Source organism: Camellia sinensis, chromosome 3, assembly GCF_055761805.1.
Source record: "Camellia sinensis isolate YWXY chromosome 3, ASM5576180v1, whole genome shotgun sequence".
Classification (NCBI taxonomy): Eukaryota; Viridiplantae; Streptophyta; class Magnoliopsida; order Ericales; family Theaceae; genus Camellia; species Camellia sinensis.
Genome location: NC_138963.1, coordinates 47620310 through 47645785, shown reverse-complemented (window position 1 = coordinate 47645785; position 25476 = coordinate 47620310). Strand labels below are relative to the sequence as shown.

Sequence of the window (25476 nt, the reverse complement as noted above, 5' to 3'; positions counted from 1 at the left end):
AGTAAAATAAATACTTATTCAATTATTTTTAGTAGCTAAATATTGTACCTTTGCCGACCAAATTTTTTTTTTAGTAACTAAAGTGTGTACCTTTGCTGACCAAATTTTTTTAGTAGCTAAAGATTGTACCTTTGCCGATCAAATTTTTTTTAGTTGGCATTTTTAATCGCCGAATGTGTATTTTCTTGTAGTGACTAGAAAGAATGAAGAGAGAGAAGATGGGAAAAGACAAACGCACGCCAGAGAGAACTGGTGAAGAAGAACGATTCCACCCTTCAACCGAGTTTGGAGATTTAAACTAGGATTTTGATTTGGGGATTTCCATTGAAAAATTAGGGTTTTATTGAGGAACTCAAAAATTAGGTTTTTGTTTTAGGTTGTGAAATTTTTTTTTTTACTTCTTTGAATGTGAGTTGGGAAAAATATCTTGAATGTGAGTTGCTTGTGGTTAAATTAGGTCCTTTAATGGGTTAAACACAATTTTTTTTTTTAATTTGTTAATAATCTAAAAAAATTAGTGCTCTGTTATGAAAATTAGGGTCCTTTAACTTAGAACTATCTCATCTTCAAAATCAATTTCACAAAATTCTATGGGAATCCACCCAACAAAATTATGATTTTTTTTTCCTCTTTTTCAAGCACTATACATATTTATATTTTTGGGAGACTTATATGTAGCTTCTAATAGGTGAATTTATTGTCCAATAACTCTTTTGAAAATTAATAGCATTTTTCATTAAACATTGTTAAAAAGCGTCACTAATTGTTAATTTTTAGAGACAGTTTGAAAATTTTGTTAAAAAAAAGCCACTAATTATAAGTTTTAGTGATATTTTAAAAAAATCATCACAAAAAAAAAGTCATTAATTTTCAACTTTCAGCGACAGTTTAAAAAATTTATCACAAAAAAGGCACTAATTGTAAATTTTAGTGATAATTTATAAAAACTGTGATAAAAAAAATCACTAATTGTAAATTTTTAGCGACATATGCAAAAAAATCATCACAAAAATTATTTTTAGCGACGATATTACCAGCATTTGATGACAATTAAGTCTAATTATTAGGACGTAGTGGAATTTTACCATTATTTTTATTGATGTTCAAGTTTTTTTCAGCATTTTCACTTTTTTCTATACTCAAAACAATTGAACTTTATGAACTTTTTTTTTTTTTTTTTTCTGGAGTTCGCTACATTTTGTCCCTTTTTCTTTTTGTGTTGATTGCTTTGACAATACCCCTTTGTTTTTCTTCTTTTCGCAATTGGTTCCCCTTCCATTTTCTTTCTTATCTCCTTCATGTTTTTCTCTTCTTTTCTTTTATTTTTTCGTTGTTGTTTTCCAATGATCAGGTAGAGCTTGAATCAAGGGGTTTAATCTTTCATTTATGCATAGTGGTTTTCTTTTGTGTTTTTTCATAACATATTCGATGGTTATTGTTGTGAGATTCTCAAATAAGAATAATGGTGGCAATGTGCCTGCATCTGCGGTGAGGATGAGGAGTCAGAGTACCATAATGCCACAGATGATTTGAATCCGCGGATAAAGATATGTCGGGTATACCTCCTTAGTGAAGTTTGGAACCTAATTGGTTTTATTAAAAGAATTTGATTTGATTTAAGATTGGTTATAATATATTTTTTAATATATTATATCTATCTTTTGTAGGCCTAATAGATATTTTATAATCAATTTAGTAGCAATTAGAGTTTTGATATAAAACCCAAGAATTAACAATATTTTAGGTATTGTTTTTGTTGCTCGTCCCGAAGTTGCGCGGCTGCTACGTATTGATACATCAATTCGGTGGAATAAAAGTTTGGGTTAGCTTCACTTTTTTGTTGACAATTTCGGCTGATTTGGTGAAGTTGTTTTGGGTGATTATTTTGGGTCTTCCACGACTCTGTGTCGAAGACTTTTGTTCATCTATTTGGTGAGGTTTTTTCTTCTTGTTTATTTGTGATTATTTGAAATTCACCTAAGGGTGGTTTTGTGAAATCATTCGTGTCTCGTTGGTAATCGTTTAAAACTCTTTGGTTGATAGTGGAATCGGATTTCGATCTTGTGGACGTACCTCATATTGAGGGAACCACGTAAAATTCTTGTGTTGCTATTAATTTAATTTTTCCGCATTAGTTTTTATTCACATTGATTGATTTACTTGTGAGAAATCATATATTTTTTCTAACAACATATTCATTTGAACTTCACTTACATATGCAGGAAATAATTTTCTCTGCCAAGAAGATGCACCATCAGATTCACCAAAAAGGAAGTTGCTTGCATCAAAAATTTGTGTCGGTTAAATTTCCCCTCCTTTTTACATTTCCATTTGATGTGATGATACAGTTCGTGATGATAGAACGAGTCGAACTGATCCACACTCCTCAAGCCTATGTCCGAAGGACCAAGCCCACAAGGGAACCTGCACAAAAGTCTAATGGCGAACGGGGAGTCCCCCAGCGAACCCTCCGACGAGCGAGTTAGGAAGAGAAGTGGATTATAGAGATAGACTAGAGATAGAAAAGCTTAACCTTCTTCTTGTCTTCAACGTCTGCTTATATCCTCTGGTAATCATTTCGTTGTCCCTTCCGACCTGTCACCTTGGACGAAAGTCCATGCTGTAGCTTACCTTGTTCAGGGTGAGGGCGTGTTGTCCCGACGGAGAGGGGTTATCGCAATAAATGCTGTAAGGGGCCTCATTAATGGCGATGTGTCGTGGCAATAACTTTGCAGATCTTTGTCTACTGATGTGGCTTGCCCTTCTCTCGCCACGTGTCTTGATGTCATTGGTTCTTATTGCTATGTGGGGCTCTAGCAGTGCTAGGCCTTAGTATTTGAGATATGTATTGGGCCCTAAACGGTGGGCTATAATCTTTATGGGCTTACCCATGTCAGTAGTTCCTCATTCCCAAGTGCAGCTTTAGTCCAACGAAGGGAATAATGAAGAAAATGAGGGTTGTGAGGGACTGGCAGGAGCAAGGCCGACCGAGAGGGGTGGTCGACCATGAGGAAGGCCGACCGCGAAGGGTGGCCGAATGGAGGGACCGACCAAGAGGAGGGCCGACCGCGAAGGGTGGCCAAGTGAAGGGACCGACCAAGAGGAGGGCCGACCGCGAAGGGTGGTCGAGTGGAGGGACCGACCAAGAGGAGGGTCGATCGCGAAGGGCGGTCGAGTAGAGGGACCAACCATGAAGAAGGCCGACTGCGAAGGGTGGCCGAGTGGTGTGGCACGGGGCTCGAGAGGCGGCGTGGCACGTGCTGAGGTGAAGTGGAATAGACAGGGAAGAGGAAAGGGGCAGTGGATTATGATCGTACACGTGACGGAATCGCGTAGTGGAGAGGTTAGGCCTTGGGCAATAAGTGAAACGATAGGTTATGATAGGGTGTTGAAAAGACAGTTTGGGCGAATTTTTGAAAATTTTCAAACTAACGAGAATTAATTGTGACCCTTGGAATATAGGCAAGCCTTAGGCCTTTGGTATTATTCGCTTTACCTATCTGTTTGCAAAACATCAAAACATTCTCAGTGTAAACTCCTTCGTTGCTAGCGATACGCCCCTGCGACACTTTGTTGATTTTCTTGCGCCCACATCCGAAGCGATTCGCAGACACACGAGAGAGATGGCCCAAGAGGAAGCAACAAGCGCAAGGGTTGATCCACTAGGCGACGACGATGATGCGGTAGGTTTGGCAGAACAATATTGTACGGAGCGTAGGGAGGGGCAGGGAGTGAGTCAAGTTATGCGAGCTCGCCCCAAGACAATGATCTCGACCGCAAGACCAATTAGCCAGGTGGAGCCGGACCATTGGCACACCAAGCCAGATAGATCCGTACTGACAGTGGAGGAGCTCGAGAGAATAAGGAAGAAGTATCAAATTCCGTCGGAGATAGGGCTAAGACTGCCCAAATCCACAGAGAGGACATCAGATGTGCGACCGAGCGAGTTCAGTTTGTACGAGGAGACACTGCGACGGGGTTTGAGGCTACCTCTCCCCCAAGTGGTGGTGGAGGTGTTAAACAGGTTGGAGGCGGCGCCAGGGCAATTGATGCCAAATGCCTGGAAGATAGTAATAGCGTACGCGAGTGCCTGGTTGCAGGCCACCGAAAGGACAGCAATGTCCGTGGACGAGTTCTTCTCTTGTTACAAGGCATCCGGTCAGCTGGAGACCTGGGTCACCTTGCAAGCGGTGGCGGGGCGAGGGCTGGTGGCGAGTCTCCCGTCATCGGTGAAGGGATGGAGGCCGAGATGGTTTTTTGTAACAGCGAACGGTGGGGAAGGAATTCGCGCGACATGGAAGGTGCCCACCAAATCGGTCGAGCCCAAATTGGATAAGGCGGTGGAGGACCGAGTGAAGAGTGTGAGGGAATGGAGGGAAGAAAAGGGGGTGAGGTGGGACGAGTTGGTCCTGCCTTCAAAGTTGTTTGCCCTGGACTTGGGGCCGCAACCGTTGGAGGAGGATCCAGTAAGGGAGAAGTTAGAGGCGCAAAAGAAGGCAGGGGAGGAGGAGGAGAGGAGGTTGTTCGCCTGAGCGGACAAGTACAAGGAGACCCAACTGGGGCCTGCTCCGAAGCCAATCACGAGGGAACACATCCGACCTCGCCCCAAGCCGCTAGGAGAGAAGGACTTGGGTAGTTTTGAGACACGACCGCCCCTAATTGATCCAGTGAAGGAAAGGGCAAACAAGGAGGGGGAGGCTCTGAAGAAAAAGGAGAAAAGAAGGAGTGTCCCTGAGGGGGCTGCAGATGCGCCTGGATCGAAGAAGGCGAGAGTTGGTGGGGAGGACACCCTTATGGCTGAGGAAGCAGGGAAGAAGGGAGTGAGGGTGACCCCAGAAAGGGTGGTTGTCCCAAAGGTGCAAGGGGACAAAGGTAAGGGGGACCAGGAGGGAGAAACGCACATGAGTGCCATGCCCAAGATGCAAGTGGAGAGTGGGTCAGCCGACCCTGAGGAAGTGATGGAGCAGCAGCCTAAAGGGGGGCCTGCGCCCCAAAGAGAGGTGGTCAAGTTGAAGCATGCCATTTATCACGCCCCCGCAGTGGCTGGGGTACTGGAGGGAGAAGAAGGGCCAGCCAGGACAGCGGCAGATCTTCTCTTGGGGGTAATGGACGAAGCAACTGTGCGCTCTGCCACCAGGTTCAATGAGGCTGAGCTGCTAAGGGGGCTGTGCTCTGCCCAAATGGAGGCGACCACGTTAGCAGGGGCTCTGCTAAGAAAGGCGGCGGCGGCTGCAAAAGGTGAAGTGAAGCCTCTGAAGGCCAAGTTGGAGGGGGGGAGGCCCAACTTGAGAGTTTGAGGAGTGAAACTGCAGGGTGGAGGAGGACCGCACAGAGCGTTTGCGCTAGAGGGTTGGAAGAGGCTCAGAAGGCGAAGCAGATGGAGGTGTTGGCGATCGTGCAGCGTAATGTTACCGCTCGAGCCCATGCTGAGCTGCTTACGGTCAAGTTGGAGCTAGAAGACGAACGCCGCAAGGTAGTGTCGCTCGAGTTCCTGCTGGCTGGCGAGTAGAAGAAGCTGGGGGATGCTCAAAATGCCTGCACGGTCGCCACCGAGCGGTTTGAAGAAATTATGACCAGCAATGAAGAACTGCGTGCCCAACAAATCAAAGAAAATGATGAAGCAAACCAGAAGATTGCTGGGCTACAGAAGGAGCTGGAAGATGAGCGTGCTAGGGCAATGGAGGAGAAGATGAGGTTGGAGGAAGAAAAAACTAAGGCAGCCTCTGAAAGGGCAGCATACCCCGATCTGTACGTCACAGCAATAGAGCAATTTAAGGCGTCTACTGACTTTGAGATGGCCATTGATGCTGCTATTGCCAGCAACTTGGCGAGAGAGGGGGCTGGAGGGGCTGGTCCGTCGGGGACGACCGCTGGGAGCAGGAGCGAAGATGAAGTGATCCAGAGCTTCCAGCGGTCGGACTTCTACAAACACGAAATGGCTGAATTCTGGGACAGTGGCTGGAAGATGTTCAAGCGTAAAGCAGAAGAGTTGTTCCCAGACGTAGACTTCAGCAGTGTTTGAATTGACGAAGACGACGTGGCCCAGGCCCCCCTAGATGAGGGCATTGAAGAGGAAGATCTCGCATCAAGTGAAGAAGAGGAGTGAGTAGAGTGGAGAAAATATGTACTTAGAGTTTTGGTTGTTGTTTTTTTTTTTTTTTTTTTTTTGAATGGCTATAATAAACTTATGTGCAAGTTTGTGAATAAATAAAATTTTGAGTCGTGTTTTTATGCTATTGCTTTTGTTTGTGCATCTGAAATGAATAAGAATGGTGACTTGTATAAGGCTTGTGTATAAATCATTGTGAAGTGCAAAATGTAACGAAAAATCAATGTAAAGTGAAGTTTAAAACGTAAGGTAACCTCAATGCAGAGTGACTGTAAGAAAAACTCAATGTAAAGTGGAGTTTAACTTGTAAAAAAAATTCAATGCAGAGTGAATGTGAGAAAAACTCAATGTAGAGTGAAGCTTAACTTGTGAGAGTGTTAAAGATGCGAAGTTTGTGAATCCCAACCTAGCAAGGAACCAGTCTGATTTGGAAAACGTTGGACTGGAATTTGACTAAGTATGGTCATTATGCTTACGATCATGAAGCTAGGGCTTGAAGTAACTCAGTTTGGCAGAGCGCGTATGGCCACTATGCTTATGATCATGAAGTTGCAATTGTGGCTCAGTCTAGCTTAGGCTTGAAGTAACTCGGTTTGGACGTGCTTTTCATGTTCAGTCTGGCTGAGGCTTTAAGTGACTCGGTCTGGCCGAGCTCTTCATGCTAAGTCTGGCTGAGGTTTTTTGTGCTCAGTCTGGCTGAGGCTTTTAGTGACTCGGTCTGGCCGAGCTATTCATGCTCAATCTGGCTGAGGCTTTTTGTGCTCAATCTGGCTGAGGCTTTTTATGACTCGGTCTGGCCGAGCTCTTCATGCTCAGTCTGGCTGAGGTTATTTGTGCTCAATCTGGCTGAGGCTTTTAGTGACTCAGTCTGGCCGAGCTCTTCATGCTCAGTTTGGCTGAGGCTTTTTGTGCTCAGTTTGGCTGAGGCTTTTAGTGACTCGGTCTGGCCGAGCTCTTCATACTCAGTCTGGCTGAGGCTTTTTGTGCTCAGTCTGGCTGAGGCTTTTTGTTGCTCAGTCTAGCTGAGGCTGCAATCAAAGCGTTATTGGAATATCACAGATAACTGAGATACAAGCTTGCTGTCATACAAAGTGTAGCCCATTAGATCATAAATTTACACCATATGAGGAAAAAATGAGAACATTCAAGTGTGCAGATTGTCAAAAAGAACATACAGCAATTAGACAATACAAAAGTACAACTTTTATTGAAAATAGCGCTTCAAATGCTCAGCGTTCCAAGGATGGGAGAGGTCTCAACCTTCTATGTCCTGAAGTCGGTAAGTGCCCGGACGTGGTCTGGCTTTCACAACGTAAGGTCCCTCCCACTTGGCTGCCAGTTTGCCCTCAGTCGGATTTTTGGTGGCAAGAGTTACTTCTCGCAAAACAAGGTCCCCCACAGCGAATTCCCTCGATCTGACTTTGCGGTTGTAGTGTGTTCTCATTTTCTGTTGGTATGAGGCCCGTCTGACAGCGGTGGTTTCTCAGAGTTCTTCGATCAGATCTAGGTCTCCGACGCAACTCTTCGGTTAGTTCTGGATTCGGGTGTAAAACCCTTGGGGTTGGCAAACTAACTTCCACTAGGACGACCGCCTCAGTGCCGTATGTTAAGCGAAAGGGGGTCTCCCCAGTGGGAGTCCGAGCGGTGGTGCGGTAAGCCCAGAGTACATTGGGTTATTTCTCAGCCCAAAGTCCCTTAGCAGCTTCCAGCTTGATTTTGATGATCTTCAACAGAGAACGGTTGGTGACCTCAACTTAGCCATTGACTTGGAGAAGACCTGGGGAAGAGAAACATGGCTGGATTTGGAGTTCTACACAGAATTTCCTGAACTTAGCGTTGTCGAATTGTTTGCCGTTGTCGGAGACGATGGCTTGAGGGATGCCGAACCTGCATACGATTGACTGCCAGATGAATCGGGCTGTGTGTCTGCTCAGTAATGGTAGAAAGGGGTTCTGCTTTCACTCATTTAGTGAAGTAGTCGATGGCGACAATTGCGAATTTGGTTTGGCCTCGGCCAGTGGGTAATGGGCCAACCAGGTCGATCCCTCATTTGGCGAATGGGTAGGGGCTGCAAAGCGTGATCAATTTTGTAGGAGGAGCATAGGGGATGTTGGCAAAACGCTGGCACTTATCACATTTGAACACGAAGTCTGTCGCATCCTGATTAAGAGTAGGCCAGAAATAACCAGTGGAAAGTATTTTGTGGGCTAGAGACCGGGCGCCCGAATGATTACCACAGATACCCTCATGGATTTCCCTCATCACGTAGGTTGCTTGAGCAGGAGGCATCTGAGGTATGGGCATGAAAAACCACGTTTGTATAAGAGGTCGCCGACAAGAATGTAGTTGGACGACCAGGCCCTGACTTTGGCGGCCTACTGTTTGTCATCTGGAAGTTTCCCCGTTGTAAGATACAAAAAGATGTCTGCCGCCCATGGGATAGGGTCATCTTGGAGGAAGTGGACTTCCTGCAGGTTAGAGGAGATGGCCGGGTGGGACAGGTATTCGAGGCGGACACCGTGGTTGAGGTTTGACTGGTTTGCAGAAGCCAATTGGGCCATCTCATCTGCCTTGGAGTTTTCAGCCCGAGGGATGTGCTTGATGTGGAAGGTATTGAAGAGGCGAGCAAGGGGGAGAGCAATATCCCTATATGCCCGCATGGTTTCCTCATTGGCGTCGAATTCGCCCGTAATTTACCCGACGATAAGCTGGGAATCGCTGAACACCCAGATGTGGCTGACACCGATGTCTCTAGCTAGGCGGAGACCTACTATCAGTGCCTCATATTCGGCCTCATTATTGCTTGCATCGAACAGGAAACGGAGAGCACATTTGAAATAACCACTGTCTGGGGCAGTGAGGATGAGACCAGCCCCACTGCCTTCTTTGTGGGATGATCTGTCGACGTTGAGGGTCCAAGAATGAGAGTCTTCTGGCTCGGTAGGGGTTGGTGAAGATGGAGGAGTTGTGGCTGGGGTGAGGTTAGTGAGTTCTAGGATGAAGTCGGCAACAGCCTGTCCCTTAATTGCTGTCCGAGGTCGGTTGGAGATATCAAATTGACTGAGTTCGACCGACCATTGCATAAGCCTATCGGAAAGCTCTGGTTGTTGCATTATCTTCTTCAATGGTTGGTCAGTAAGGACCACTATGAAATGGGCTTGGAAGTAAGGGCGGAGTCTTCTGGAGGTGGTGACCAAGGCCAAAGACATTTTTTTTCTAACAATGGGTAATTCTGTTCCATCCTCGAAGAGCCCGACTGATGTAGTAGACCGGTCGCTGGACAGAGCTGTCTTCCCTAACGAGTGTTGCACTGACTGCAGTGTGTGTCACGGCTAGATAGAGGAAGAGGGGTTCGCCCGTGATGGCTTGAGAAAGTAGGGGGGTTAGCCATGCAGTGTTTCAACTGTTGAAAGGCCTCTTCAGATTCTGCCGTCCATTCAAAAGCTTGCCGAAGGACTTTGAAGAAGATGAGGCACTTATCCGTTGCTCGGGAAATGAAGCGGTTGAGGGCGGCCACTCGGCCAGTAAGTCTCTGAACCTCCTTGACCATTCTGGGTGACCGCATTTCGATTAAGGCCTTGATCTTTTCAGGGTTTGCCTCGATGCCCCATTGACTGACCATGAATCCCAAAAACTTCCCAGATCCTACGCTGAAGGCATATTTTTTCGAATTGAGCTTCATCTAGTACTTTCGTAGGGTGGTGAAGGTTTCTCATAGGTCGGCCAGATGATCAGTGGAGAGCTTGCTCTTGACCAGCATGTCATCGACATATACTTCCATGTTCCGGCCTATCTGATAATGAAAGACGGCATCGACCAACCGTTGGTAAGTGGCCCCAGCATTCTTCAACCCAAATGGCATCACACGGTAATGGTAGGTGCCTCGGTCGGTGATGAAAGAGGTGTGCTCCTGGTCAGATGGGTGCATCAAGATTTGGTTGTATCAAGAGAAGGCATCCATGAAACTGAGCATTTGATGATCGGCCGTGGCGTCGACCAGCAGATTTATGCGAGAGAGAGGGTAGCTGTCCTTGGGGCAAGCTCGGTTGAGGTCGGAGTAGTCGACACAGAGTCGCCATTTACCATTGTTTTTACGAACCAGAACCATATTCGACAGCCATCTGGGGTAGTCCACATTAGTGATAAACTGTGCCTCAAGGAGTTTGTCTACTTCAGAAGCAATAAGGTTATTGCGTTCCGAGTGAAAAATGCGCTGCTTTTGGCGGATAGGTCGGAAATGGGGCTCAACATTGAGACGGTGGCTAATGAAGGAGGCATCAATACCCGGCAAATCGGAGTGAGTCCAAGCAAGCACGTCGTTGTGTTTAACCAGGAGGGCAGTGAGGTCGGCCTTGGCTTGGGGGGATAGTTGGCTGCCGATCTTGGCGGTTTTGGCTGGGTTGGTGGGGTCGACAAGGACTTCGATGAGCTCCTCCACTGGTTCCCCTCTGACCAGCTCGTCTTCATCTCTAACATCGAGTCCTTCAATGATCATAGCCTCCTTCAGCTTGACTTCTTTAAGTGAGGCGACATAACATTCTCTGGCCACGGTCTGCTCTCCCCTCACTGTTCCGACCCCGAGATCGGTGGGGAATTTGATGGCAAGGTGGTAAGTGGATGTGAATGCTTGGAAAGCATTTAGGGTAGTGCAGCCAAGGATGATGTTGTAGGCAGAGGGGCAGTCAACAACAAGGAAGGTGAGAAACTTTGTGGTCTGCCGCGGGTACTCGCCAATTGTGATAGGAAGATCGATGGAGCTGATGGAGGTCACCTGGTCGCCAGTGAAACCGACCAAAGGGGTTTGGAGGGGAGACAGACTTTCTTCCCCAATCTTGAGCTGGCGGAAGCAATTGAGGAAGATGATATCTGAAGAACTGCCGTTGTCGACGAGAACCCGTCTGGCCTTGTAATTGGAAAGGACGGCGGAAATGACGAGAGGGTCGTCATAAGGATAACGGATGCCTGTGCAGTCGGCGTCCGTAAAGGTGATAGGCTCGGTCCACCGCCTGGGATGTTTGGAGGGTTGGTCCAATGTGGCAACTTCTTTGTCTGAGCCCTGCCTTATTTTCCTAAATTCTGCCCGCTGAGCCGACTGGAATGGTCCTCCACAAGCAAGCCCGCCGGAGATAACTTTGGTTTCTCCAACAGGTGGGGCGGGGTTACTTTGTGCCCGAGGTTGCTGTGGAGGGCGATCATGACCTTGGTTAGGCTGTGCTGGCTGTCGGGGAGGGGTGCGCCGGCGGTTGTTTCTGATGGGTTCAGTCCGCTGTCTCTGCTGAGGGCGAGTATCCGTGAATCGGTTGAGGCGTCCTTGACGAATCAGGCCCTCGACTTGATCTTTGAGGTTAACACACTCTTTGGTATTATGGCCGTGATCCTGGTGAAAACGGTAATATTTGGACTGGTCTTTCCGATTGGAAGGAGTCCGTGATGGTTGGGGCCATTTTAGGGGGTAGTCCCGCTGGATTTGATGGAGGACTTGTTCCATGGAGGAGTTTAGGGAGTGTACCGCTCGAACCAGCCGGGCGATCGGGCTGGGGCCGACCGGTTGGTTCTAAGGGGTCGGTCAGTGTATTGAGATGTTCGGTTATTGTACTGGGTATTTCCGATTTCTGAATCTTTTCTCTTGTTTCTAGGGGTCGGGTTTTTGGTTATAGGGTCTTGCCGGGCGGCTAGGGAATCTTCAGCATTCATGTATTTTTGGGCTTTGGAGAGTAGGGCTACCATAGTGGTCGGAGGGTTTTTAGAGAGAAAGAAAAGGAAGTCAGACGATCGCAGACCGGCCATGAAAGCCGTAAGGATGACCTTGTCATCGTTTTCCGCTACTTGCAGGGCTTCGGTGTTGAAGCTGGTAACGAAACTGCGTAGCGACTCCCCTTCGATCTAACGGATGTTGAGGAGTTGGGTTGCCGGACGCCGCTGGCGTTGGGCTCCAATGAAATGGCTGAGGAAAGAGCCACTGAGGTACTGGAAAGTGGAGACAGAGTCTGCTGGAAATTGACTAAATCAAAGTCGAGCTGACCCCTTGAATGTCACGGGGAAAGCTCGGCGAGTGATTTCGTCAGGGAAAGCATGGAGGATCATAAGGGTCCTGTAGGTCTCCAAGTGGTTGACTGGGTTCGTCGTACCGTCAAAAGAGTCGATGGTGGGCGTTTTGAACTTGGGGGGTAGAGGTTTATCCTGGATGGAGGCAACGAATGGCGAGTTGGCTGTAGTAGAGGGTTTATGCTGGATGTTCTGCATGACCCCTTGGAGTTAGAGCTTCATGGCTTGGAGTTCTGCGTCCCAAAGAGGAATGTTGTCATCACCGGAGGGCAGCTGGGGCTGGACGTTACTGGCCTCTCCTTCAGGGGTTGGTGTCGGGACCGATGGATGTGGGGGTCGCGGTGGTGGATTTATATTTGGGGGAGGAGGTTGTAAGCCTTCCAAGTTGGGTGGATTAGGCTGCAGGATAGTATGGCTCGGGGCTTGTTCTTGGTTGAGGGGAATATCTGGAGGTGGTAGAGGAGGCATATGAAGGTTTTTTTGGAGAAGAGCATTAATCAGGGCTTGATTTTGCTCGGCCAAGCAGTTAATGTTGTTGGTGAGCTCGATGAAATACGGTGGTGGGTTATTTGGATTGGGGGGGTCAGCTTGGTGATCGGGAACATTGGGGTGAGAAGCCATGGATCTAGTCTTAACCATACACCTTGGCAGGTAGGAAAGGGGTTATTGGGGAAGGGCCTCCGGCGACAATGAGCACAACTGGCGCGCGAAGTAAGATGTTCCCACAGACGGCACCAACTGATGATAAAGTTCGTGATGATAGAACGAGTCGGACTGATCCACACTCCTCAAGCCTATATCCGAATGACCAAGCCTACGGGGGAACCTGCACAAAAGTCCAATGGGGAACGGGGAGTTCCCAAGCGAACCCTCTGACGAGCAAGTTAGAAAGAGAAGTGGATTGTAGAGATAGACTAGAGATAGAAAGGCTTAACCTTCTTCTTGTCTTTAACATCTGCTTATATCCTCTAGTAATCGTTTCGTTGTCCCTTCCGACCTGTCACCTTGGCCGAAAGTCTATACTGTAGTTTACCTTGTTCAGGGTGAGAGCGTGTTGTCCCGACGGAGAGGGATTATCGCAATAAATGCTATAAGGGGCCTCATTAATGGCGATGTGCCGTGGCAATAACTTTGCAGATCTTTGTCTGCTGATATGGCTTGCCCTTCTCTCACCACGTGTCTTAATGTCAGTGGTTCTTATTGCTATGTAGGCTTTAGCAGTGTTGGGCTTTAGTATTTGAGATATGTATTGGGCCCTAACCGGTAGGTTATAATCTTTATGGACTTACCCATGTCATGATGCAATTTACTTATTTTGAACACACACACACATATATATATATATATATATATTGAAACTTTAGAGTTAGCCTAATTAATATGCATTTTGGTTGGGGTTGCTGATCAAAATTTAAGTTTTCTTGCCCTCTAGCTTTAGCTTTTTGTTTGTGGATTTGATCCTGATTTATGAGTGTTTGTATACTGGTTTTCTAAAAGATAATGTTATCTATATTATATATAATAATTTATTTTATTAATTCTAGTTACTCATGAATACGTAATTTTCATAGGATATTTTACTTTTAAATCTTACGTCCTCTTATCTTAAATGAAACGTTATGAAATTTCATTTTTGCCTAAATTACAAGACATTGGCCAGAGCTGTTTTGTCAAAGTATACTGTTCCATTCCCTCCGTTCTCTTAAAAAATATATTTAGGCTTGGTTTGGGAAGTGGGTTAGTTTTTTAGCTTTTTGACTTTTTTGGCTATTTTAACCTGGGCTAAAAAGCTTGGTTTGGGAAGGATTTTTTGGTTTTTTTGACTTTTTTAGTGAGAGAAGACTGTAATGATTATGGGTTGAATGTGATATTTTGTTTTTTGTAGCTAAAATAACCTATTTTGTCTTTTGTGACTAAAATAACCAAAAAAACTCAAAACCTAAATTGCCAAACAGAGGCTTAAAGTAACATCTTCTACAACGATACTAATTTACTTTCCTTGCCAATGTAATACCATTGACAGATTAAACATGTCTCGTTAGAGCTAACTTTTTTATTGTAAATACATTCAAATATCACATACTTTTGCAAGATTTTTTTTCATGTCGGATGAAATTCAAGACATTAACAAAAAAAGCATTATACCAAGAACAATCGAAAAATTTGATCAATGGGCATCTTAATGGGCACTAGCGTGGGGCGCACGCCACCATCTCACTAATTTTTTTATTTTTTTTTAAATAAATGTCAATAAATAAGTAACAGTCTTGCTAACACAAGAAAATATATATATATATATATATATATATATATATATATATATATATATATCAATCCTGAGTCATTTATTACTAAATTCAATACACTTTTTAAAAACTTTCAAAAATATTTAATAATCTTTTTATAGTTTTTCAATGTACTTTTTCTTATTTTTTTTAATATTAACAAGTGTCTATGGGAACACTTGTTAGCATTTGTCAATAAGTAAATGTCAAAATAATTATGGGACATAAATGTTTTTTTTTTTTATTAAAAGTGATGGTTTGCGAAATATCTTTTTTTTATTAAAAAATGATGGCTATAAGTGATAATTTATTAGTCGTCTAGAATTATTTTCAGATCAAATGAGAATACCATTTTAAATTTTCTTCTTACCTTTTTTGTTTTAGCCAAATACTTTTATTTTGTAAGAAATTTAATTTTATTATATATAAATATTTTATTGTAATTTTTAAATTAAAAACAACTTCTTAAAAATCATATTTACATTATTTTATGTCATTACAAAATGTAAGTTTTTTAATTTCAACTTATTCGATGGTCTCTTTCTAAAAGGTGTATTTTTTAAACATAATAAAAATAAAAACTCTATATTGAAAGAACTTAAGCATATTGCTTTTGCTTTTGTTCTTGTTTATTAATATTAAATTTTTAATTAATCTTATTTATTATTTAAAAAATAAATTAGCAAATAATTTTATATATTTGTATATATAATTTTGTTTCGATTGCTTAGATTATTTGATGTCTCTACCTAAGTTCACTCAAATTTATACCAATTTTTGAATTTTACATATATCTTCACCGAATTAAAAATTATGTTGCCCAATCTTTAACAAATTCCAGACTTGACTCGAGTTGTTTGGATTGAACTCGCCTAAGTTTACAACTCTAACAAGAGAGTTGAAAGCACATGATTGAAGTTGTAATAAATTAAAAATTAATACATAAATTGTGAAACTTAAATTTTAGGTTTCAATATTTTTTTATTTTCATAATTTATATAAAAAAATCTAACTATTCATATTATTTTATAAAAAATATTTTATTAATTTTTTTATATCCCGTGCATAGCACCAAGTTTTAACTAATATACAAAAATAGCACTTCAGTCAACGAGCAAATATTTTATATGTTATTTCCATATATGGATAAAAGTAGAGTCCCATAACATCAATATTAAATACAGATTTAGCTACCAATTAAGAGCATCTCCAACGGTGAATCTAATGTTTCACCAAATTTGAGTAAAAAAATGGTCATTTCCTCAATTTGATACTTCATGCTCCAACGGTTCATCAAATCTCGTATCAATTCATCCAAAGACTCTTCAGTACCCAATTCATCAATTGTGTTTGCTGGTGGGTGACCGGCCGGTCGACCGGTAAGACAAATTTTTTTTTTTTTAATCTGTTTGAACATTTTTTACCGGTTTGAACCTACCTTTTTTTAAAGGAAACCGGTCGACCGGTTGGTCAACCGGCCGGGCAACCAGCTGGTTGACCAGTGTATCTCTTTCAACGGTCAGTAACAGTGATTTGGTAAAATCTATATCTTGTTCTTAATTTGATGCTTTTTTTTGCTGAATTCTCATTTTGATATCAATTTGGTGCAACGGTTAGAGCATAAAAAAGAGCCTTTTTCATCAAAATTTAAATTTGATGTCAACTTTGATTCACCGTTGAAAATGGTCTAACTAGTTACATTAGGTATGCACCTTCAGCATAGAATTTCGGGTGCGGGGCCCCCGCGATGCACATGACAGTCTACCTTATATAATGTATTTTGTATACATTTAGGATTAGAAAGTAAAAGAGAGATTGCTATAGTTTTCAGTGAGTGAAAATGCGAGGAAGAGCGTCTATAATTACATTATCAATAAAGTGAAACAGTGTGGCTCCCGAAAAAGTAAGCACGTTGCCGAACTTCGTAGTGTCTTATCAATTTTTTTTTTTTTTTGTGTGATTTATAATTTTCAAAATTCATAAAAATAAATAGATTTTAGGAAAATTGACCAATAAATTCCGTTTTGTAAACTTGTAATCTATAAGTTCCTAATTATTTTTTTAGTGACTGAGTGGTCTCTTAAATTATTTGTTGACTGTTTTGTCATTGTTAGTACAGTTGGGAGACAAGTAGCGTGGTTATGTATAGGGAAGGTGGTAAAGTATTTGTGTGTCACGTTGTTCGAAAAGTACACTAGTAGCTTTTTATAGTTTGGTTGTTTTTAACACGCAGAGTATGAAACGTAAATTCCTTATTAATTGTTTTTTGGCATATGACGTGAAGACACGCAGTAATTCAATCAAATTGGGTCTGTCACGTTGGAGTGTCACATGTCACGTTTAAGAAAATTACACTGAGGAGTTTTTAATTTTTTTAGAGTATCATAACATACCCGCCATGTTGTCACATCTAAAAAAAGTACACTAATGAGCTTATTTTTTTGGAGTGTCACATCATACATATCACATTGTCACATTTGGAAAAAGTACACTAAAGATGAGTAAAAAATTTGGAGTATTACATCATACCTTTCACGTTGTCATACTTGGAAAAAGTACACTAAGGAGTTTTAAATTTTTTTGGAATGTCCCATCGTTGGAGTGTCACATTAATACCTGCCACATTGGAGTATCACACTATACCTGTCACATTGGAGTATCACACCATACCTGTCACGCATTTCAAAAAAAAAAAAAAAAAAAAAACTTTCCCAATTAAGTAATGAGGGTATATCTGTCTAACAAATATTCATCCACGTTTAAAAAAGGATTTACTAGTCACATACTACACTTAATAAAGACTCATTAATCAACTATTTAAAATGTGGAACCAAGTGGTTGTTTGACATATGCTAAAATAGCGCATACTATTTTAACACATTATTTTATTTAGGTAACAATCATCTTATTTAAGTCGTATCACTTCTCTACTACATCACTTTAAACTCAACTCATATTTTACATTTTTTTCATAAAAAGTCAAAAAGTATACTAATCTAGCACTTCCCAAACAACTCCCAAATGGTACAGATGTTCTCAAAATAGGACTTTCCAATAAATTTTCCTAGATTTTAATAGCCAACGTAAGGGAATTAGGAATCCATTATGTGCAGATTTTAATAATTGTATAGGAGTATGATTTAGGATTCATTTCATTTGCCTACAAATAACGAACTTGAGGCTACTTAAAGTTGTGTTTGGTTTATGAATTTGGATAAAAATTTAGAAAAGAAAAATGAAAAAAATGTGTAAAATTAGGTGAAATATAAGTATATTGTATTTATATTTTACCTATCTTTTTTATTTTTTTTTCAAATCTCTCAACAAACCTTTCAACCAAACACCGTCTAAGGGAAGTAGGTGTGTGAGATTAAAGGGTATGTAGAGATGTATGGGAGAAGGAAAAGTATTAGGAGTGACCGGGGTGCGGGTTTGCTTCTGGGCTTAATTACTCCTGAACATGATTGCTTTAGGACTCGTGTTTTTGGTGTCAGGTTTTTGGTCTCAAGATTGTTACCTCTATGGATTATAGTGAATTTGAGTCTCGGCTATAGATGTAGATAGTTTGTAGAGATTTTCACTAATTTATAATTATTTTTTTTAAATTAATAAGATTTAAATTTGCATCTAAAAAATTCTTACCAATTTTTAATCTTTTTTCTTCCGGTTAAAGTAGGAGCATATATTAAAATAAAATTAAAGGTACACAATTTTGGGGTCGCTTCTTCATTCAGTTGGTTTACAACAAAAGAAGGAACATGTTGGAAAATTTGTAAACCATTAACAGTACAATAACCATAATTAGCTATAAGATCCACGCATTTGTTGGCTTCCCAATAGATGTAGCTAACTGTTTGACCTCCCAACCTGTTCATTAGGTACCTGCAATAAAAAATGAAACAACAATAATTGAGACCTTTTTTTTTATTTGAAGACCCCATAACTTCTTTCGAATCTCAACCATTGATGATGTGGGTCTTACACATATATGAATGGGTCCCACACATATATTAATAGTTGAGGTTCAAAAGGGGTCGTGGCTTTCCAACAAAAAGGGTTCCAAGCATATTTCATTGTTTCATCAGCTGCGAATCTGTTTCTATATCAAGATTTGTGAATTTGTCATCCGAACCTATTCTCAACCCATCTCTAGGAGCCCAAAGTTCTATTTCTATGCTAGAAGCTAGGGGTCTACACGGTCCGGATTGGTTCGGTTCTGAGAAAATCCAAGAACCAAACCAATCCTAACGGTTCTATGATTTTGAGAACCAGACTAGACCGTTACACTTGTAAAACCGGACCAGAACCAAACCGAAAAAACGGTTCGGTTTCGGTTTGGTTTACGGTTCCAAAAATTTCTATTTACAAGAATAATTTATTAATATTACCAAAATAATTATTCAAACTAATTACATTTAACTCATGATAAAAACTAATAATATTAAGGCATTACTTAATATTACATATATATACCATCCTAATATCATTAAAATTATAAAAAATCAATTAATAAAAATAAAACTTGATATTATATATATATATATATATTTTTAAAAAATTTGATTCGGTTCGGTTCGGTTCGAACCGCGGTTTTTTCATAAAATCCATTAACCGAACCGTTTTTACGGTTCTCGTATTTCTTAATTCGTAACCGAACCAATTCTTAATAGAACCGAACCAAACCGTATAATTCGGTCTGGTTCGGTCCAAATTACCAGTTTGAACGAATTTTTGAACAGCCCTACTAGAAGCTGTGCCACTGCCAGTAAACTTGCAAAAGCCCCATGTGCCATGATCCAACAGCCAAGGCTCTCTGTGAAAATCCGCCCCATTTAATATTTTTCCTAATTCCTAAGCCTCTGTTTGGCAAGATGGTTTTCAGGCTTTTTTGGCTATTTTAGCCACAAAAAATAAAATAGGCTATTTTAGCCATAACAAACAAAACATCACATCCAACCTATAATCATTACATTCTTCTCTCACAAAAAAAGTCAAAAAAGCCAAAAAGCCAAAAAGCCCTTCCCAAACCAAGCTTTTTAGCCCAGGCTAAAATAACCAAAAAAGCCAAAAAGCCAACCTACTTCCCAAACCAAGCCTAAATAATTTAAGTGTTTGTTAAGAGTCCTAAATAAATAAATAAAAACTATTTTATTATTAGCAATCAACTTGTGTTGTGCTTGTGCATGTAATTTTTTTTTTTAAATGAAGAAGTAAATTTTTGATTTAAATAGTTCATATTTTTATTTATTTTTAATATAAATTACGTATGACATAAACGACTCATGGATATATTATATTTATTAATATTTTAAGTAAATTATAAATATATTACTTGAGATTTATTGAGCCAGGTCTATCTAATAACTAAGAAGTTTGAATCTAAGTAAAGATGAAACGTGACGTGGAGTCAACATAGATGAAGGGCCAAAGGCTCAATCAAGCAATGACCCATGAGGAGTCTACGGTGGTGATGTTATGTGAGACAAAATAAAATTCAAGACGATCACGATGGTCAAACATATTCAAATTCAAAATGTGGGATACCGTACAATAAAATACACAAAGTGCATCCAAATATTGACTCATTTTTTGGGTCGAATGATAGCACATTTGACAGCAAGACCATTTTTCCAGGTAGGAGTATATTCCTCTATACTGAATTCCATGATTCCAACATTTTCCGGTGACATTATAAACTCACCCACGACAATCTCAAACCAGTTTCCTGCCAGATTTTCTTTTAAAATTGCTTGGCGTGATAGCCTTTTTACACGTGGCGGAATGATTGTAAGCGTCAACGTGTAGTTGGATATATGTTTTTTTTCGATGTCATCATTTGGATTTTCGTACACCTTTAAGACAAATACAATTTCGTACAGAGCTCCTGGTGAGAGATCAATTGTGTCGATCTTCCCTCTAACTTCTAACCAACATACATCTAGTAACTCTGCCACTTCAATGTCTTCACCACTGCATTCATGCCAAAAAAAAAAAAAATTGAAGTTTTCAAACTGTCAATATTTGTAAAACAAGTTTTCATTGGATTGAGATACCAGATAAAAACTTATTCTCATGTCTGGTTTGGTGGAAGGGAAAGGAAATTTCATTACAAATGAAATTACTACACACTAATTAAGCAGAATGATCATTCTCTTAAGGGGTTAAAGCATAGTCATTTTATATATACTTAAAATCAATACAACAAACCAAACACTATCTATCGAGTAAATATCCTATCTTTGAGAAATTTCACGTTGATTGTGTGCCCAGCCAATAGTAAGAGGTTAAAAATAAATATATGACCCTAATAATAAGGAGATGTTGGACAAATTATAACTTTTCATTAGTCGAGCACATGATGAATACGTGACCTTTCTGACTTACTAAATAATTTCTACTATCAATTGTTAAAAATTAGGAGAATTTTTTTTTAAAATCCCTGGTATTAAAATTTTATAGGATAAAAGATATGCAATATTTTCATAATAATTAGTGTGATGCCTAGGTACATAACCCGTCTTGTTCTCCTTTAATTGTGTTTACCTTTCTGGTGTTGGGGATATTAGAAACCAATTTGAGGTCTTGTTGGCCATTTAGGTCCATTGTCCTTGGAACCTTTCTCGGACTTACATCTCCAATTTTGTTCCGGAGTTGAGTTTTTTTTTTTTGTTTCGGAAGTGTAGTTGGAGTCGGGGTGGTCATAGCCTTGTTGAGATTGAAAAACCTAGAAGAGTAGTAAAACCGCACATGCGGGGGTAGGAGCCACAAGTGCAGGAAGGGTGCTGCATGTGCAGAAAGGTGTGTTGCACGTGCGATGAGGGGGTGTTTTCTGGGCATTCATTATTACTTTAATTGCACGAGCAGAGGGCATGTGCCGGAAGCGTGCCGCATGTGCAGAAGTGGGTGTCGCATGTGTAGTAGATGGATGCTTCGCATGTGCGGAAGAAGGCGCGCATGTGCAGGAATGTGCTGTGTTTGAAATTTTCTTCTTTTTCTTCTCATTGGGTTGAGTGTATCTCATTTCTCTCATACCTCTCTCTCTCTCTCTCTCTCTAAAACCTATTTTTCATTCCCCTTCTCGCTATAAACACCCAACAACCGCATTAAACTCTTGATTTTTTCAAACCTATTAAAGATTTGACCCAATCTCCTTCATTAATATTGGAGAGTTCATCAAATGCTATCATTTGTGCGGTGGAGATCAGATTTTAACATCATTAACTTTGGGGGTTTTCTCATCTTTTCTCTTTCAAAAATTGAGGTAGGGAGTTTTTTTGAATTATATGTATGATTTTGACATGTCTTAGCTTTTCTTGATGAAATCCTTGAGTTTTGAGTTGGGGTTTTGAATGGGTTTTAAAAATATAAATTTCTAATTTCCCTCAAGAAATTGGTTTAATTTATGTAGTGTATGACTATTAAAAGTTCATGGATAAGAATACCTCATGAGAATAAATTAAATTCTTTTTGAATGGAAACCTTAGATTTTGAAATTTGAGGAAAAGTTGAAATTGTTGAGAGAAAAACTCATGAGATCATGAGGTTTTGTCGGAAAAGATAAGGAAAATTATATGTGATTACATTGTTGAAACATCCATTTAAGGGATAAAATTTTGTTGAGGAATTGCCATGGATAGTATGGTAGAAATACTTGGAATCATGGAAAAGTTGAAAATTTGTATAATATATATAGGGATTGTGGATTAGGTCTTGTGTCCCATGGGTATGATTATTGATATTTTAATTGAAAGCATTGAGATGTTGAGGATTGTATTGTGTTAAGGTGACATGTTGAGGAACATGAAAATTGTAAAATTGCGTTTACATACATGCATTTGCATTTGCATAGTTTGGAAAATTGATTATTATGGTTATGTTTTAGAAATTGAATGATTATTGATAAAACAATTATAAATCTTGAAAATGTTTAGGGATAAATATGTTTGGTAAATCCGGATAAGAGGTGTAGATTGGTATTGTTTAAGTTGACTTGAGTGTCAAGGGTGAAAAATTGAAAACACGCGCGAAGAAGGTACCACGTGTTTTCCGGTTGGTAGTACTTGATATGTTTACTTACAGACACTAGCTTAGGGATTACCTGAGTTGTATTTAACCCCCCGTTTGTACATTTTGAATTACTAAGATAATGACTTTTGATATGAACATTGGCATAAGGTTTTTCAAAAATATGGGTTTTGAAGCATGTATCACATGGCATTTATATTGTGTGATTGCTTAAACATTTATATTTTGTTAAGAAATTCTTATTGAATTTTGTGCTCACCCTTAGTGGATTTGTGCAGAGAAGGATGTAATGATTCCACCTAACTAAAAGAAATGAATATATTTCGAGAACACGAGGCTTTTTTATATTTTTATTTGTTGTAACTTTTAACAAGCCAAGGGCTTTAATTGTATAGGTTTTTGGATAACCATCTTTTGTATAACGGGCTTAAGTTTCGGAAGTTGTAGCATTTAGGGCATTTTCTTGTGTTAATTCTTTTGGTTTCATCATCGCACATGTTATGAATTCACCCCCTTTGAAGCTTGAACATGTATTGCATGTAAACCTCTCTTGTTAGTCTCTGATATGAATTGAATACAAGTATAGAGATTTGATCTTTTGGAATCGAAATTATTGTAATTGAATGGATTAATTGGATTTATCTTTATGTAAATTATTTGACGGCATTACAATTAGGGTCCCTTGACATTTTTTTAGAGAATTTTGATTTAGAAAAACTTCAAAACATAGAGAAATTTGTGATTTGTAAATTTTTTTAGTTTGCTCAATTTCTCTGATTTTCTCTGTGTTTTTAAATTTTTTCCGTATTTTAAAATTTCTCTGATTTACTCACAAATTTCTTTAATTTGCTCACAATTTTCAAAACTATCTCTGTAACAACTTGCTCTACGTCTTGCAAACACATGACGGGTAGTCTTTGTTTCACTTTCTAAGCAACTTTCAGAGGGAGAATATGAAGAGGAAAATAATGTATATTACTCTCTCTGTCCCAAAATAATGGTCCCTCTTCGGGAATCTAACTTTTTTTGGTAGTACAATTATTGTACTTTAAAAAAGTTAATTTTCCAAAAATACCCTTTGATAGTACATTTTTTTGGAGAATATCAATGTCATAATTATACTTTTTATATTGTTTAATGAAAAATGAAATAAGAGACTAATATTATGAGACGGAGGGAGTATAATATTTTGAGAGACAATCTGGGAATATATTGAAATCTTTGGCAGGGATATATATATATGTGTGGAGACACTGTTCTTGTAGTAGTTTTATAGATGGATCAGTGTGTTAGAGAGAGAGAGAGGGATCAGTGTGTTAGAGAGAGAGAGAGAGAGAGAGAGAGAGAGAGAAGGTTCAAATTTTTCCGTGGAAGCGTGGCTGTGTGAGAAGATGTTTCAGATTTTTCAGTCACGTGGCTTCCAAAAACATCATTATAGGCACAGATCTGAGACAACGAAGCTCAAGAAATCGAGATAGTGATTAGGGTTTATATCGTTGGTGATCGGAATTGTACGTCGGCCGAATAAGGGTTTTGCGATGGAAAATCGAAGGGAGAGAAGGGATGGGTGGTAAAGCAGAGAGAGATTGGGTTGGCCCGGATGAAGCATGTGTCGGGTTGGCTACGCACGGGGAGAAGAGGAGAGAGAATAAGAGAGTGGGTGTGATATATGAGTGAGTCAGATACAGACTCATAAATAGGTGAGAGATTTTTGATTACAAAATTTATATTGTGAATCTCTTCTATTATTAAAAGTTGGAGAAGAATATTAGATTAAAAATCCTTAAAAATTAATAAATAAATAAAATTATAAAACCATCCTGACCTCCAATGTGAAGTTTTTTTTTTTTTTTTTTTCAAATCTAAAAAGTATATATGATTTGTCAATTTCAAACAAATGTTCGTTTGAAGAAGTAACTCACACAAGTAGGCCTATTTCTGCTTCATTGATTATGTATTTTTTGCTCAAACTTCATTGATTTCAAAGTTACATTATTTGATTGTAAAATCTTTTTCAAATAAAATAGGCAAATTTTTTTTTTTTCTCTCTCTCAGTCAACCTTTCATTCCAATTCTTGTCTTATTATATTCTTTCTTTCTAAAATTTTATCTAGAATTGGTTCATTATTAATTTTTTTTGTTATAAAAAATCTTTTGTCATAATGAAAATTAAAAGATGCAAAATAATTTTTGTCTAAAATCATTTTATATGAAAAATATTTACAAAATAAAATGTCCAACACGAAGTTCTTTTAAGTTATGTATATTTTACCTGGGCTCCTTCTCTTTGGTCCATTTCCAATATTTAGGATTTTCACCCCAACATATATAAAATTCTCTTGGAAATAGAGCGAAGCAATTCTTGTTTGACTTCTTGTCCACAAAATACTTCTGCAATAAAATTAGTGACAGCATGCATGAATAACAATAATTAATGTTAATAAAATAAAATACCATAATTTTATTTATAACAAACGACAGCTCCATTTGCTGGACCATTTTTTTTTTAATATTCTTAAAAAAAAAACAATTTAGGGAAATGATCCATTTTTTAAACTATTTGAAAAATTAACCTGCTTTTTAAAATCTCGTTTTGAAAATGTAGTTTTAAATTGAAAATTACATTTTCAACTTAAAATCGCATATTGAAAATGCAATATATGTTAGTGAAGTCTATGTCATCATAAAATTACATTTTCAAAATGCAATTTCAAAAAGTAAGTTAGTTTCCCAAATAATTTGAAAAGTATGTCAATTCTCCAAATTGTTTTTTTTTTAAAATATTTTTTTTTTTAAAAAAAAACTGCCATTTGCTGCCCTTAGGACTTAGAAGATGGGTACTGTCATTTTTTAATTTTGATGATATATAGAAAATGATTCATTCCCTTAATTTTGCCTTCCTAATTTCATTCACAATGATATGGAATTAGGAGAGCTAAAGATGTGAGACCCCTTCACATAGATCTTAACCACGTTATTAGGAGTAATTTGGGGTTTCAATTATAGGAGGAT

At 39.6% G+C, this 25476-nt stretch overlaps 1 long non-coding RNA gene across 1 annotated transcript; it reads right to left on the bottom strand.

Annotated features, from left to right (window-relative positions):
- Positions 1-19929: 19929 nt before the first annotated feature.
- Positions 19930-24856, bottom strand: LOC145820990 (uncharacterized). Its single transcript, XR_014363032.1, has 2 exons — positions 24737-24856; positions 19930-20409 (listed from the first exon to the last, which is right to left on the bottom strand). It is a non-coding gene; the product is annotated as an uncharacterized LOC145820990 (long non-coding RNA).
- Between the last annotated feature and the right edge of the window lie 620 nt (positions 24857-25476).